This window comes from Nicotiana tabacum, chromosome 16 (assembly GCF_000715075.1).
Source record: "Nicotiana tabacum cultivar K326 chromosome 16, ASM71507v2, whole genome shotgun sequence".
Taxonomy (NCBI): domain Eukaryota; kingdom Viridiplantae; phylum Streptophyta; class Magnoliopsida; order Solanales; family Solanaceae; genus Nicotiana; species Nicotiana tabacum.
The window spans coordinates 170,168,471-170,181,849 of NC_134095.1; positions in this window are offsets into that span (position 1 = coordinate 170,168,471).

Here is a 13,379-nt window from a genome sequence, read left to right on the forward strand (position 1 = left end):
CGACATCAATAAGAGAGAAATTGGCGAACTCACTTGGTCGCCTCATAGATTTCTGCACATTGAATATAATATCTTCGTCATTGAGCCTCATCTTAAGTTCCCCGGTCTCACAATCAATAAGAGCTCTCCCTGTGGCCAAGAATGGTCTTCCTAAGATGATAGGAATTTCTTCATCCACTTTGCAATCCAATATCACAAAATCTGCAGGGAACACGAATTTCCCCACCTGAATAAGTACATCATCAAGGATCCCAAATGGACGCTTCACAGTCCTGTCAGCCAGCTGCAACAACATAGAGGTGGGTCTAGCTCTCCCAATGCCCAACCTTTTGTAAATGACCAGGGGCATAAGATTAATGCTGGCCCCTAAATCACAGAGTGCTTTCGCAAAAGCAAAGTTTCCAATAGTGCATGGAATAGTAAAACTCCCTGGATCAGAGAGCTTTTCAGCAACAGGTCTAGTTACCACTGCACTGCACGTCTGAGTAAATGTCACCGTGGCCAAGTCTTGGAAGTCAAATTTCCGGGACATTAAGTCTTTCATCATTTTTACGTATCCAGGCATCTCCTTTAAAGCTTCAATCAATGGAATATTAACCTGAATTTGCTTGAGCATCTCAAAGAACTTTTTGTACTGCTCCTCCTTTTGATGCTTGGCCAACCTTTGTGGAAATGGAGCAGGAGGTCTTTTCTTCCCAATCACTTGGGACTTTTCTTTCTCAGCTACTATCTCTACTACCGGCTCTTCAACTGCTTCAGCAACTTTCTCGGTCTCCTGCTTAGTATTCTTTTCTTCCTGAGCAGGCTGGATTGTCACATCTATCAGCCTTGTGGAATCATCTAGCTCAATGGGTACCTGAATGAGTGTCTCAGCCTGTATATTGTCAGGAGCTCTCTCCTGCTCTACATCAAGATCCCTGCCATTACGGAGACTCACCGCCATCAGTTGCTTCGGGCCCTGATCTTTAGGATTGATTTGGGTATCTGCAGGTAGCGTCCCCTGAGGATGAATGTTCAGAGACATTGAAATTTGGCCCAATTGCACTTCAATATTTTTGATCGCTGTGTCATGTGCATCTACTCTTTCATTTACTTTTGCATTGGATCCAATAACCTGCTGCATCATTGCTTCAAGTCTAGTGAACCCTTCTTCTTGCCTTCCACCCTGTTGTTGCTGAGGTGGGGGATACCCTTGCTGTTGATTGTTGTACCCCTGTGACCTTGGATAAGGTGACATATTGTTGGGGGGTCTCATACCTCCCATGTTTCCATCGTTGTACTGTGGCTGAGGTGGTCTGTATGGCTGCTGAGTTTGTTGACCCCAGTTCTGATTGCCCTGTCTCTGGCCTCCATAGTTTAACACATAGTTCATGTCTCCAGGGTGCTGCTGATGATGATCATGTTCTGCATTCCAACGATTACCCATTGGCTGACTGATGCAAGATATGCACAAGCCCCCATTGGTAGTATCTACAATGTGCACTTGTTGTTTCTGCCCTGATCCCTCCACCTTTTTGGTGAGTATGCTCATCTGTGTCAAGAGCGTCGCCACATTTTCAGCCATAGAATTTGATGGGTCAAAAGGCACTGAGTGCACCACTGGACTGATGGGTGCATTCCTCGTCGTCCACCCCGAATTTTTAGCCATTTTGTCAAGCAGACTCTGACCTTCTCTCCAAGTTTTGCTCAAAAATGCCCCACCAGCTGAGGCATCTACAATATTCTTCATGCTATCTGATAGTCCCATGTAAAACCGTTGTCCCAACATCTGATCTGGAATACCATGGTGTGGACATATAACCAACATTCTCCATGTCTCATGCAGTGTCTCCATTGGTTTCTGTTTAAAACTCATGATCTCATCAATTTGTTGAGCTGTTTTGTTGGGCGGGTGGAACTTGATGTGAAATTGCTTGACTAACTCATCCCAAGTTTCTATAGAGTTTATGGGGAGTGAGTTTAGCCGGACTTGAGCAGCTCCTGTCACCGAGAATGGAAATAATAGCAACCTGATTGCTTCCGGAGTTACGTTGGGTTGCCTTTGAGTCTTGCAAATCGACAGGAAGTTCTTCAAGTGCTGCTGAGGATCTTCGGCTGGTGTCCCAGAAAATAGTCCCTTGTTTTGCAACAAGTGCAGCATGTTGTTCGTGATCTGGAAAGATTCAGCTTGTATCGCGGGCACAACAATGGCAGTGGCCAGATTGTCAGCTGTGGGTTGTGCCCAGTCATATAGTGCAGCCTCAAGCATAGGAGGTGCCATATCTCTGACATTTCCGTCGGCGTTGTTTGCGTCACCCATGTCAATTTCGAGTTTGTGTGTTTGATGAGGTTGTTGAAGTCTTTTGTTGGTACGGTTCAATATCCAGAATGTTTTCTCGGGGTCTGAGAGTCCTTCAAGTAGTTCTCCATTCCTCGTAGAGCTTCTCGGCATACACCTGAGCAACCCCGTCAACAACCGTCAAAAATTTCAATCAAAAATTTGGTGTAAAGTAAACTAACTTTCCTAAGAATTTTTGTATTTCTATCGATGGTAATTGATAATTTCATTAAGTCCCCGGCAACGGCGCCAAAATTTGATCACGCCTAACTATGCCCTCTAAAAAGGACTCTGCAGACGTTGCAAATATAACCCGAGTATTACGCCCAGGGTCGAATCCACAGAGAGTTAACCTATCAATCACTATCTTTAGACCCACTCTTGAGAACCAATTTCCCAAACGTTGAATCACAGTTGATGGTGTCTTTAATAACTAAAATTGCAAGTAAATAAACAACTGCAAATTAAGGATGCTAAGGTTGTAAACAATAATGAGAAAACGCTAAGGTAATGACTTCCCCTAATGATGGAATCCCTTCTGTTTATGCTTCATACAAATTTACCAACACACCTCTATCAATCATGAACGCTCATCTTACCGCAAATCTCTCCCGAGTAATCACAGTAATATACTCAATGCACTCTCTCGAGATACACTAGCTAGCTTTAATTAACACAGTTCACTTCAGATTGCACTCAAGGCTTCGTTATCCCTAATCCCGCCTTTAAACCCGCAGTTATAGATCCCTCTTATACTTTGGGAGTAGTGTTGTTCAACAATAACCTAAATATGCACTCTCTCCCGAGTTATGCACACTAAATAGGCACGGCTAATTGAGGATCCTGTCAATTAACTACAACAAGAACATAGTTAAACAAATAAAGATTGAAACTAGCAATTTGTATTCACATAAACAAGAAGTTCATCCCCCAATAGGTTCCATCAAAACCTTAGACAAAGGATTTAGCTACTCATAACTATGGGTAAACAAACTAAGATAAAATTCATCATAAACTAGCAATAAGAATCAAAGAAAAGAAGAAAGATGTTTTGGGTGATCTCTCACAATGGTTTTCCTTCTTAAGAAACTCTAAAAATCAATACATGCCTTCTTTTGGCGAAGTCTAATGTTTAAAATAGGGTTTTGGGCTAAAAATCCCATGTTTTGCACTTTAGTCCCTGTACTTTCTCGCGCCTGCCGCGGTTCTGCCGCGGTCGCGGAGGAACCGCGGCCAAACAGCTCCTCTGAATCTCCTTCTGTCCGCGAGCAGTCTTCATCGCGGTTCTGCCGTGATCGCGGTGGAACCGCGGCAAAATCATTTCTCTGATTCTTCAGCCTGTTTTTGCGTGGTTCACTTGGGATATTTCACGGATGGCCTCTCTTTCTTCAATTTTTGACTCCAAAAGTACTCCCTAACCTTCCCTAGTCTTATATAACCTGCAAGTCATGAAAAGCATAATAAGAGCATTTTGTTATCACTTTTATTATCAAAACTATGCAAGAAGGCGGTTATTTAGGGCCTGAATATAGTTAAATTCACCTATTATCACTTGTCTTTTTTGACGATAGCAAAATACATACAACACTCCTCCAAAAAATACCAGTCTTGATATTAAAGAAATATATACTATAAAACTTGAAGCTTCTGCAGAAACTAAGTGCAATATATATATATATATATTTCCTTCTCATTTAGTAGCATCCACAGTGTAGCCTTAAAACGTTTGAAAGTCTTTTTTCAGGGAGAATTTGTGAGACAAGTGTTAGCCTGCCACTTGTACGTGCCTCTTTGTGAGTTATTCTCTCGATATTTTGTACCTTCTTTTATATACTGAATTGCTTATCTCCGCCTATAGACGTAGATCAATTGGTCAAACCACGTTAAATGTTTGTGTCTCTTTTGGTATATATATATATATATATATCCAACGAGAGCGTGAGCATCCCACTATTCTTTCTTCTCATGGGGGCATTCTACTAGCAAAGAAGACTCCTATAAGTGGTAGTACCTAGTTGGGGCTTTGTGGTATAATTCTTTGCCAAAAGAGGTCTCTCCAGTGTTACATGTTTATATCTACAACCGATCCCTCACCAGAGCTGACGGACATCTCAGGTAACCATCCTTGAAATGCTCCAACTCAAAAATTGCATACTCCATTGGCTTTCGAAAATGGCTGACCCCATCATACGTAGAGCAGACGAAGTAGCTGAATGGTTACATTCTGTCATTGATATAGATGACGCTCCTCCTAGTACAACATCAACAGTAGCGCGTGAGGAGAAGTACAAAATAAGAAGAAGAATTTCCCCTGCGCTATTTGATCATATTAGTGAAGAAGATTATGACAAGTACTATAAGCCCAATATGGTTTCCATTGGTCCAATACATCATGGAAATTGTTGGGAATAAACTCCCTACAAAAATAATATTCACGGTAATAAAAGCAGAATAATAACATAGTACCGAGATATGATAATTAACAAGAATAAAAGAGTAACAACGACATCAAGATTTTTATGTGGAAAACCCTTTTGAATAAGGGAAAAAATCACGGCCCTGAGAAGAGCAACTGACATCACTATAGCAAGGAATTTTACATTTTGTAGGTCCGAGTAAAATACTCAAAAGATCATTACAACACTCAAAAGAAATAACCCTCTTTTGATATTCCCACCTCACTACAATATCACTCACTCTCTATTTTTCTCACAAACTATTTTCTTATACCCTGCCTGTGAAACCTCACTCTTTCTTCCTAACTCTCAGATATATTTTTCCTCTGAGATTGGTGTATCAAAAATGAGAGCCGAAGCTCTCCTTTTATAGGCAGAACCTCGCCTACTACACTTGACATTTTTTTTCTGCACGCCTACCACATTTGACACAACCTACAATATTGACTATGCAAAAGGAAAAATGGCTGCCAATTTAGAAAAAGAAGACAAAGGAAGAAAGTTGTCTTCCTTAATTTATGGGCTGGACCCCACAAATCTCCCCCTCCAGTCCCATTCACCTGAAAGAGGTAACACCGGAGGTTCTAGTTTGGGTGTATGCCGACAAATTCTTTGCATAGCTCAAACTTGTCTCTTGGTACCACTTTGGTTAGCATATCTGAAGGATTCTCACTTGTATGGATCTTCTTTACCTGCATAGACCCATCCTCTATCCTTTCTCGAATCCAATGATATCTCACACCGATATGCTTCGTCCTTGCATGATACATGGTGTTTTTGCTCAGGTCTATTGCACTTTGACTGTCACAATAGACAACATACTCCTTCTAATACAATCCAAGCTCTTAAAGGAATCGTTTGAGCCATACCATCTCTTTGCCAGCTTCAGTAGTGGCAATATACTCCGCTTCAGTTGTAGAGAGTGAGACACACTTCTGCAACCTCGACTGCCATGATATAGCTCCCCCTAAATATGTAAACAAATATCCAGTAGTGGATTTTCTGTTATCAATGTCACCTGCCATATCAGCATATGTATAGCCCTTCAAGATTGGATCCAATACTCTAAAGCACAAACAATCTCATGTGGTACCTCTTAGGTACCTGAGTATCCACTTGACTACTTCCCAATGTTCTTTTCCAGGATTTTCAAGAAACCTGCTGACAACACCAACTGCGTGAGCAATATCAGGTCTAGTGCATACCATTGCATACATCAAGCTTCCGACTGCTGAAGAATAAGGAACTCTAGCCATGTTCCCTTTCTCCTCCTCTGTTGTAGGACACATCTTTTTGCTCAACTTTAGATGATTAGCAAGAGGTGTGCTGGTTGGCTTAGCATTCTTCATGTTGAAGCGTTCTAGTACACGTTCAATGTACTTCTTCTGAGATAGCCACAACTTTCTACTTGTTCTCTCTCGAACTATATTCATCCCTAGAATTTGTTATGTTGGGCCCAAGTCCTTCATATCAAATGACTTGGGCAAATCTCTCTTCAAATTTGCGATCAGCCCCTTGTCTTTTCCTACAATTAACATGTCATCCACATACAACAACAATATAATAAAGTTATTCTCAGAAAATCTTTTGAAGTATACACATGGATCAGAATAGGTCTTTAGGTATGTTTGACTTTTCATGAATGAGTCAAACTTCATGTACCACTGCCTTGGTGCCTGCTTCAATCCATAAAGACTCTTATTCAATTTACACACCATGTGTTTCTTTCCAGCTACTTCAAATCCTTCTGGCTGCTCCATATAAATCTCCTCTTCCAAATCTCCATAAAGAAATGCAGTTTTCACATCTAACTGCTCCACTTCAAGATCTAGGCTAGCTGCTAAGCTCAAAATTGTTCGAATAGAAGTCATTTTGACAATATGTGAGAAAATTATGTCAAAATCAATACCTTTCTTCTGTTCGAAGCCTTTAACCACCAATCAAGCTTTGTATCTGACCAGCTTGCCATTTCCATATTTCTTGAGTTTAAAGACCCATTTGCATTTGAGTGGTCTTTTACTCTATGGAAGGGTACCTACATGACTCTACCCTTGGCCTCTCTGATATCATCAGGGGTTGAGGTTGTTCTTCTTCCTGAGTGGGGTGCTCTACTTCCTCGATACCTTTATCAAATTGCTCCCCCTGCTCAATAACCTTACCAGGTTGCTCCCTCTGCTCGGCAACCTCGTCGGTCGTACTTTCTGCACTTGTGGGATTGTTAGAAGTAGAAGGAATAGTAACAAAGTAAGGAATTATACCATTCTTCGCATTTTATGACATATCAACAATAGTTCCAACTTCACTTTCTCGGAAGACTACATCTCTACTTTTGATGACCTTCTTCTTTACAGGATCCCACAATCTGTACCCGAACTCTTCATCTCCATATCCGATAAATATGCAGGGAACAGATTTATCATCCACCTTTGTTCTCTGCTTTTTTGGTACATATGCAAAAGTTCTACAACCGACCACCTTCAGATGCGAGTAGGACACCTCCTTGTTGGTCCAAATTCTCTCTAGGATGTCAAACACCAACGGAACTGATGGACTCCTATCGATCAGGTAACAGGTTATCTGAGCTGCTTCACCCCAGAATGACTTAGGCAGTTTAGCCATTCTGAGCATGTTTCTCACATTCTCCACAATGGTGCGGTTCATCCTCTCGGTTACGCTATTGTGCTGTGGGGTTCCAGGAACTGTCTTTTCATGTCTGATCCCATGACTTGAACAATACTCTTCAAATTTCCTTGAAGTGTACTCACTTCCATTGTCACTTCGGAGACACTTTAGCTTTCGACCCGTCTCCCTTTCTACTAGAGCATGAAACTTCTGGAAAACTTGAAACACCTGATCTTTGGTTTTCAAAATATAAACCCATAATTTTCGTGAATCATCATCAATAAAAGTAACAAAATATTTGTTACCGCCCATTGATTCAATTTCCATTAAGCCATAAATATCAGAATATACTAAATCAAGTATATTCAATTTTCTTTCAGACGATGTCTGAAATGAGACTCTATGCTGCTTACCAAATAAACAGTAATCACAAGGTTTTACTGTTGTACCTTTGGCATAAGAAATGAGTGATTTCTTGGCAAGAATCTGCAATCCCTTCTAGCTCATATGACCCATTCTTTTGTGCCACAAATCTGCAGAAATCTCATCTTGTGCCGCGTTCAATTTACCTTGGCATATTTCTGCATTTGTCCTGTACAACGTGCCACGAGCAACTCCCTTTGCAATCACCAATGATCCTTTAGTGAGTCTCCACTTTTGATTTGCAAAATAGTTCTCGTATCCATCTCGGTCTAAAGCAATTCCCGAGATCAAGTTCATCCACAAATCAGGTACATGCCGCACATCCTTTAGAACCAATGTGCATATGACATTTGTCTTGATACAAATGTCACCAATCCCCTCAATCTTTGAGTAACTTGTGTTACCCATTCTCACTGTGCCGAAATCACCTGCTACATATCAGCAAAAAAGATCGCTTACTGGTGTGGCATGGTAAGATGCCGCTGTGTCAATCACCCATTCCGACTTTGGACCTGACATGTGCATGCATTCCTCTTCCTCATTTATAAAGAGGACAACATTATCATTGTTTTGCACCATGGCGGTTGTGTTGTTGTCATTATTCTGGCCACTGGTTTCACCTTTGCCCTTCCTTGGATTTGGGCAATCTCTTTTGAAGTGACCTGGTTGATCACAGTTGTAGCAATTTCTGGCTCTTGATTTGGATCGGTTCTTTGACTTCCCACGAGCTCCGGATCTACCATAGTTGGTCGAACTCCTTTGATAACTCCTGCCTCTACCTTCTGTGATGAGAGCCTGTCCTTGATTTTCAGGCTTCTTTCTCATCTTCTCGTTGAGTAGAAGAGCCAATGTGACATCTTTCAACTCAATAGTAGTATTACCGTGCAGGATGGTTGTTGCCAAATTATCGTACGAAGATGGCAACGAGTTCAATAGCAAGATGGCTTTATCTTCTTCCTCGATTTTCACTCCGAGGTTGGCAAGCTATGTGATTAGTCCGTTAAACACATTTAAATGTGACAAGAAATTTGTACCTTCACCTATGTGTAGGGCGTATAACTGCTTCTTAGGTACAACTTATTTGTCAGCGTTTTGGACATGTATAGGCTTTCCAACCTTGTCCAAATTCCACGTGCAGTGTCTTCATCAATGATGTTATTTACCACATCATCTGATAAGTGCAACCTGATTGCACTAGTAGCTCTTTCATCCAAGTCAGCCCAATCCTCAGCTTTCATGGTATCAGGCTTTTTGGCATTAGCATCTAGTACCTTGTGTAATCCTTGTTGGATGAGCAGATCCCTCATCCTTCTTTTCCATGCTGAGAAATTGTTATCTCCGTTGAATTTTGCTACCTCGTACTTTACTCTGGACATTTTTATTTTTCACCGAGTATAATACTACCGACAGTGAATAGTATTTCAGTGAACGAGCAGAACATGTGCTCTGATACCAGTTGTTAGGAATAAACCCCCTACAAAAATAATATTTACGGTAATAAAAGCGAAATAATAACGTAGCATCGAGATACGGTAATTAGCAAGAATAAAAGAGTAACAACGACACCAAGATTTTTACGTGGAAACCCCTTTTGAATAAGGGAAAAAACCATGGCCCTGAGAAGAGCAACTGATATCACTATAGCAAGGAATTTTATACTTTGTAGGTCCGAGTAAAATACTCAAAAGACCACTACAACACTCAAAAGAAATAACCCTCTTTTGATATTCTCACCTCACTACAATATCACTCACTCTCTATTTTTCTCACATACTATTTTCTTATACCCTGTCTGTGAAACCTCACTCTTTCTTCCTACCTCTCAGATATATTTTTCCTTTGAGATTGGTGTCAAAATGAGAGCCGAATCTCTCCTTTTATAGGCAGAACCTTGCCTACTACACTTGACATTTTCTTTTTGCACGCTTACCACATTTGACACCGCCTACAATATTGACTATGTAAAAGAAAAAGTGGCTACCAATTTAGAAAAAGAAGACAAAGGAAGAAACTTGTCTTCTTTAATTTATGGGCTGGACCCCACAGAAATGATAATCTTAGAGCCATGGAGAAGTTACAACGGAAAGCAGCGGGGGAATTAGCAAAAAAAGTATCCATTGAGCAAGTGTACGCAAGTGTTGAACAGGACTTGCTAAGAGCTACGAATTGTTATTCTCCTAGTCATCAATGGAATATTGGCGACCGTGAATGGTGTCTGATATTGTTCCTCGATGGCTGCTTTATTATTGAATTCATCTCTAACGAAGAAATAAAAATCAGGGATATTTTGAGATATTAAACGATCCTTTTGGGATACCACTTTTGTGAAAAGTCTATAGTAGTTAGACATTTGTTTAAAGCTTTTAAGATTCAATGTTGAGCGAAGGAAGTTGTACTTGATATGGTTGGCTCTAACGTACTGAGGGGTATGGATTAATTATCTTCTTACCAAGCTTTCCTAAATTATTATGGAAAGAGTATTATGTTTTTTTGAACTTTAAAAGCCAATTTTGTCCGGGGGAGGGGGGTTATAGGTTTTAGAGATGAGCAAAATATATATTTTGAATGATTTATGGTTATAAAAGAAATTGTTTGGGTCTCATAGATACAGGAAGGGGCACAAGAGAAGAAACATTTAGTTTGAGAAAAAAAATCATAATGAGAGATTCTCTAATATATTCCTAAGGATTTACTAGGACTACCTTCAATATGAGAAATAGATTTCGGTATTGATTGACACCTGACACGCAAACCATATTATATATGGCACTAACATAGTTGAGAGAGCTAAATGAATAATTGTGAGACCTACTGGATAAGGGTTTTATCATACTGAGATTCACCATGGGGTGCATCAATATTGAAAGAAGAAGAAAAAAGAAAGAGAGAGAATAGGTCCCTAAGAATGTGCATCAACTACAGATAATTCGATATCCGCCTCTAAAACTCGGTATATATATTAGGAGTTACTTGTGATACCTTTTGGACTGATTAATGCTCCATCTGCATTGATGTATATAATGGATATGGTGTTCTAGTTGTTTTTGGAAAAAAGAAAATAAAAATTCATAGTTTTTCTTACTATATTCTGATATATTTTTGTAGCCATGAAGAGCATGAGAATCAGTTGAAAAATACGTTCAAGTCTTTACAGGAAAATCAACTTTTTACCAAGTTCTTCAATTAGCTAGACTCGATGGTATTCATAGGACACATGGTATCTACGAATGAAAAAAATGGTAGATTCTAAGAAGATAGAAACAATTCATAAATGGTTGAGACTCATTTCTCCTACAAATTGCTTTTGGCTTGACATGCTACTATATGCATTGTGTAGGATTTCTCTAGAATAGTACCACCACTCACCAAGTTAACATAGAAAATCGCTAAATTTCAGTGGATGGAGGAATGTACAACGAGATTCCAGAAGCCCAAAGTATGTTTGACAATCACACAAATGTTAGCCTTATTCTAATAGGCTCTAGAGAATTCACGATGTTATGTGATACTTCGAGGGTAGGATTAGGATATTTTCTCGTGCAAAATGATCGAGTGATAGTCTATGCTTCAAGGAAATTGAAGAAGCTCAAGTCGTATTATGCCACTCATGATTTAAAGATGGTCATAGTAGTATTTCCTTTTAAGATTTAGAGACACTATTTATACGAAGAAACCTATGAGATTTATACCTAGCACAAGAGACTGAAGTACATTTAAAACCAATAGAGATATAAATATTTAGCAATGATGATGGAGGGAACTATTGAAGATATAATTGTACTGTTTTGTATTGTTAGGAAAGATAAATATTATAGCTTATGCCCAAAAAAAAAACTATGGGTGATTTGGCGCATTTAGCTCCTGTAGAGATACTTATGGATGAAGATATGCATAGACTAGAGGAGTACACGTATTATACACAATGTGAAAAAAATAAAATAAAAAAATCAAAGACATTATTGGCTATTGGTCATGCCCGATGTAAAATCTAATTCTAATTAAAATGCTAAGTATATGATTTATCAATATGTAGGATTGTTTTTTATATCCATATTAATTTAAAAAATTATCTCTCTCATCCGTTATATGTCGTTATTTTTTTATATATATTTTAATTTAGTGATATTTCTTATAACCGCGCGAAGCGCGGAAATTTCACTAGTTTGGAATATATTTTCAAGTCTCAACTCAGACGTTTTATGAATTAATTAGTTCAGAATATAATAAGTAACACAATTAATTAGTTAGGAATACAAAAAGAATCACAAGTTTAAAAGTGTATCAGATACATTGTATATTGTAATCTAGTGTTGTTACATTTTTATACATCAATAACCAAGAGATAATGTACTTTTAAAGGGCAAAAATGATGGGCAAAACTGACACTCAGTATGAAATGGGTAAATTTGTAAATTGAATTTGACTTAGGATGTTTACACTTATAATATATTATTATTAGTAGTAGTAGTTGAGCTTAACTGAAGAAGCAGGGATTCATATATATATAAGGGATACCAACTTATTTTGGGATTGAAACGTAATTACTATTATTGTTGTTATTGTTATTTTTTTTTTAAATAGGAAGCTAAATCAATTAATTTTGTGCATCAATTTCAAATGAAATGATATATTACTATTTCTCTAATTGATTTGGTTTGCTTTGCTTTTCTATTTTACAACAAAATGCCGAGTTTGAGAGAACACAAATGTAAAGCATGGCCATTGAGCAAAGACGGCCACAAAGAGATGAAAACCCTGAGATCAAAGCTTTGGCTATTGGAAAATAAAACAGCAGTTGTCTTAATACACAATCTTCAACAATTTTCATTTGTGTCAAGATCTTCAGCAAGGTAATCTGTTTGTTTTCATCTTGCCATTTATTTTAATTTACTCTGAATTGATGAATTATGAATATGCTTTCCCTTGTTTCATTGATAACTTGCTTGATATTTGGTTCTTTAATTACTCCATTCTCCCTCGTTTCTTTTTTCTTTTTTCTTTTTAAAAAAAAAGAAAGAATCTGCCTTTGTTAGCGTTTTAAGTTGAGAATAAAAGCACTCTTAATGCTAAGGCTAGTCTTGTTTGACGATACCAAAATATATACATCACTCTTCCAAAAAATACAAGTCTTGATATCAAAGAAATATATATAAAACTTGGAGCTTCCCCATAAACAAAAAAAAAAAAAAAGCATGCGCGGGGTCCGGGAAAGGCCGGACCACAAGGGTCTATTGTAAGCAGGCTTATCCCGCATTTTTTGCAAGAGGCTATTTCCACGGCTCGAACCTTAAAATGTTTGAAAGTCTTATTTAATTTCAAGGGAGAATTTGTGAGACAAGGGTTAGCTTGCCACTTGTATTTGCCTCTTTGTGAGGTTATTCTCTCGATCTTTTGTACCTTCTTTTATATACTGGATTGTTAATCTCCGCCATTGAACGTAGGTCAATTGGTCAAACCACGTTAAATATTTGTGTTTCTTTTGGTATATTTCTCTCTTTGTATATATGCATGGATGCTCCAACTCAAAAATTGCGAGCATACTCCATTGGCTTTCGAAAATG